Source organism: Rhinatrema bivittatum, chromosome 15, assembly GCF_901001135.1.
Source record: "Rhinatrema bivittatum chromosome 15, aRhiBiv1.1, whole genome shotgun sequence".
Taxonomy (NCBI): Eukaryota; Metazoa; Chordata; class Amphibia; order Gymnophiona; family Rhinatrematidae; genus Rhinatrema; species Rhinatrema bivittatum.
The window spans coordinates 30,562,197-30,566,573 of record NC_042629.1 but is presented as its reverse complement, the minus strand read 5'-3'; positions in this window follow the sequence as shown (position 1 = coordinate 30,566,573).

Sequence of the window (4,377 nt, the reverse complement as noted above, 5' to 3'; positions counted from 1 at the left end):
TGCGTGGAAAAAAGAAGACTGAAGGGAGACCCCTGCTGGCTGCAGGGTCAGTGCCTTGCTGGGCATGCCCAGTAGGGGCCAGTCAAAGTTCTGTTTAAACTTTGACAGAAGTTTTCCGTGGTGGGCTCCATCCTCGATGTCACCCATTTGTGAGGACAACCATCCTGCTTGTCCTGTGAGAAAGCAATATTAACTCTTGAAAAGGCTATATCTAACTTAACTACGATTATACTGCAGAAGATCCATTGTGTCTTGAATAATGAAGAGAAGGTAGAAAAAATAACAAAAAGTTGCTAGATATTGAAAAAAAAAATTGTCTGAAGTGCAAAAAGTACAAGTGAACCTAATACAGGGGGAAAAGATGCAAATTAGAAATTTGGAGAAATTAGAAAATGAGGCAAGATATTTAAATTTAAGGGTCATAAATTTCCCATTACCTAGATTTTCTCTATTGCAAGATCAGTTTAAAAAGTACGTCTGACGTGTTAAAAATTCCAGCCGAGGCTCATCCTCCTATGTCTAAGATATATTTCATAAAATCAATCTCTTAGAAGAGCAGACACCAACTATAGATATATCCCATATATTAGAATCTTCTTCTGAAGAGGTAATAGAGAAAAAAGGTAAAGTTCTAGTTACATTTGTATTTCCTTCTGATAGGGATAATATATTACGATTATTTCTTAGAAATAGGACAGTAAAATTTCAAGACTATCAGATCTGGATTTATCCAGATATTACAAGAGTGACGCAAATCAGTCGTAAGCAATTTTTAGAGATGAAGGCTCTTGCTGAACAACTAGGAGCACAGTTAGTGGTTAGATATCCATGTAAATGTTTAGTTAGATATGAAAATGCAAGATATGTATATTTTGAGCCTGAGAGTTTGAAAACATTCTTAGATGCTAAGAAAATGATGGGGAATAGTGGTGATTAAAAGTGTTGTCTTATAAGAATGAGAAGCATACACTTTCAATTAATCTAAAAATTATTTTTCTCTTTAAAGTATAGCTCCTTATTTAAGTTGGATTTCTGTTTAATTTCATGGTGACAAGGATATCTAATAGTTAAAGTTTTTATTATTGATTAAAATGATGGATTCTTTTTTTTTTCAGGTTTGTGTATTAACTTTAACAGTAGGGGATATCTGAATGTGCGGTGACGGTGTAAGTCATAAATATTGTAAAAATGCATAAATTAAAAAGAAAAAAAAGAAAAAAGAAAAAAAACATCTAAATAGACTAACTATTGAAGGCTAAGGGGCAGCCTGTTCTACCCAGACTGGAAATGTAAGCATTGAAGAATACAATAGCAACAAAATTAAATATTTCCATTTTGTGATATTCTGCTAGACTGCAATATTTAATCAGAGACAATTTGTTCACTGGTGACAGAGAAACATAGAAGGCTGGATTTTAAAAAGGTTACGCGTGCCGGGCCTATAGCCCCAGGATGCGGGTAAGTCCTGGGGCTTTACTAAAGGGGCGGGAAGGGGGCAGGGGCGGGATCAGAGGCTCCAGGCACAGCGGTCACGTGGGATCGCGCCCTGGCCCACAGGCAGGCGCAAAAGGTAAAATAAAGGTCAGGGGCGGGGAGGTTAGAGTAGGGCTGGGGGGGGGAGGGAACGGAAGAAGGCAGTGTGGCTCGGCGTGCGCAAAGCGCATAATTGTGCACCCACTTGCGCGTGCCGACCAAGGATTTTATAACATGCGCGTGCCGCACGCGCATGTTATAAAATCGGGCATATATGTGCGCACGCCGGGTAGCGCGCACACATGTAGGCTACTTGCGCTTCTTTTAAATTCTACCCCAGAATATGACAGCAGATGAGGACTTCAAGGTCCATCTAGACTGTCCAACTCTATTTCTGCAGCAATTCCACAAACCCCAGTTGCTCTTTGGCTTTCCTCTTACTTCTTCATAACCAGGAGTTTGTCCCATAATTTCTTGAATTCTTTTTTTGTCCATCTCTACCACCTCCCCAAGACACCATGCCATGCCTGGCCTTCTGTCAGCACTCGACTTACTAGTACTGTGCATGTATGAAAAAGACAACATGCACCTCTACTGAACCAAAACATAATATTATATTATCATTTATGATAAGATTACTAACAAACATTGGTGCTCATAATGTCACTTGGATAAATCAAATATAAAAGATTGACCTAAAAAAAAAATGTTTGATTACAAAACTAAATAATTCTAACACTCACATGGTAACAACCTGAGCGGCTGATGTACTAAGGTACGCTGTTTATAAATGCATTTATGTGCATTACATTGACAAATAACACACAGTATTCCATTTGCAAACTTTTGTGCGCGTAGTTGCTAATTTGCTGTGCCTTATTTAGTCATTGCAAACATCACAAAATATTTTTTTAAAAACCCAGGTAATTAGCTGATTTACATAATTATGCAGCTCATTACGTATGTTCACATAGCAAAATAATGGGTATTAATCTGCAAGAATGACAATGTAAAGCCATTCATGTAAGAAACTTAACTACAACTCCTGAAGGTTTTTGTGATAATGCTGATGCGTGCTGCATGGCCCCTAACTGTCTGAATGCCATTACATAGGCATGTTAATGCAACAATCCATTTTATCACAGCCTAGTACATCAGCCTTCGAATGTTCATTTTTTTTTTAATGAAGTCTCTAGCCAAAATGTTTACTGAAGATGATGATAATCCTGACAAAACTAAATGGACTGAGAGGAAGGCAGTCTATGGGGCCGATATAATAAGTTGCGGTACACCTGCTGTGGGTTTGTGCGCATTGTATTACGTGCATTTTTCCGCACTAATCTTACGTGTGCATGTAATAATACTGTTAGTGCAGAAAAAATGTGTGCACAAATCTGCTCAAAAAACCACGGCTGGGTTAGCAAGAGTCCATGCTTATGCCATGCAAAGAAGGCAATTAACTATTCATGGGCAATGAGGAGAGCCGCACTGGTGTTGGTGCGGGTTTTACGTGGGTTTTTTTATTGCCTAGGTCAGGGCAGGAGTTAAGTGTAAGTGCCTGTCTGGAGGTTGAAAAATTAAGCAGCAGAAACCAGAAGAGAGGTCAGAGAGGGAACAGGCACATGTCAGAAATGCCGAATGCTTTTGTATCCTCTTCCAAATCTCTGCTGCATTTCCCCAACTCACCAGCATCCACCATTACAGCTCCCACATGGTTGGTGATGGATCATGAAGGGATTAGACACTGCTCTACCCACCTTAAGCCCCACTCCCAGACCACTAACTCACTACTGGCTTAAAGGCTTTCAACCAAGAATCAATCAAACGTGTCACCATATTAAATGTGGGATTTATGCACAGTTTATTGATTAGGTGCCTTCAGTATGTGTATCTGCACAGATATTTGTTTTGTGCTGATTTCTGTGCATATCTCATTTGCATGCCATCCCCTTATTACGTCCCTTGAAGGCACCTGCTTTTTCTACGCACGCTAAAAGAAAATACACGCAGAAAACTAACATTGATTTCACCGCAGGTCTTATTACATCGGCTCCTAAATAATATGCTTCTGTAGTAGGGTGCTGCATAATAAAAGCCTTACATTATATGAAAGCTGTCATCTTAAAGGAGGAGCTAGTAGGGCTTGGGTGGCTGTCAATTGCAAGTGTGGTTGACCCTGGCTTCCAGTATCGTCTTCCTATTTGTCCGCTTCACCACTGAAGGAAATGAGAAGCAGTCGCCTGATGCTGGGGCTCACCAACAGCTGCGGTTAAGAACCATAAGTCTTGCGGATACTGTAGCTGTAACAAGACAGCTTGTTAAAGCAGAGAATTTCAGGTAATTTAGGAATTATGATGTATTTTTATTTATTTTATGTAATAAAATTTATAGAGCGCTTTTTCTGATTAAAATTTGCCAACTGCTATAATTTTTAAGAGGGGCACATCCACTGTGAAGTGGCCTCCTAACATGGATTCAAAACTTCTGTCTGTGGCAACACCATTTTCACATTTTCTTCCACTTTTAACAATAAATTATAAAATCTCATTGCCTGGTTGATACAGGTTACCAAGCTGAATGATTAAATTACACGTATAATTGTAATCACTGAAAAGATTCATGGGACTAGGTGCTTTAAGAGGCTTCTCCCAATTTGTGTCTGTAGGGAAAATGCTAAGTACAGCTAAATGTTTAAATAGAAATCAATACAGTATATTTTATTTTCTCTTGAGATTCAAATGATCTGATAAAAAATGTAAACTAGTCATCTACCCCCCACAGTTGTTGCTTCTAATATATTTCCAGATCCTTTGTTTTAGATTTACAGAAGGTAGGAAGTTACTTTTACACTAAATTAACAAAATAATAATAATAATAGTAATAATAATAAATCAGTAGCAAAAA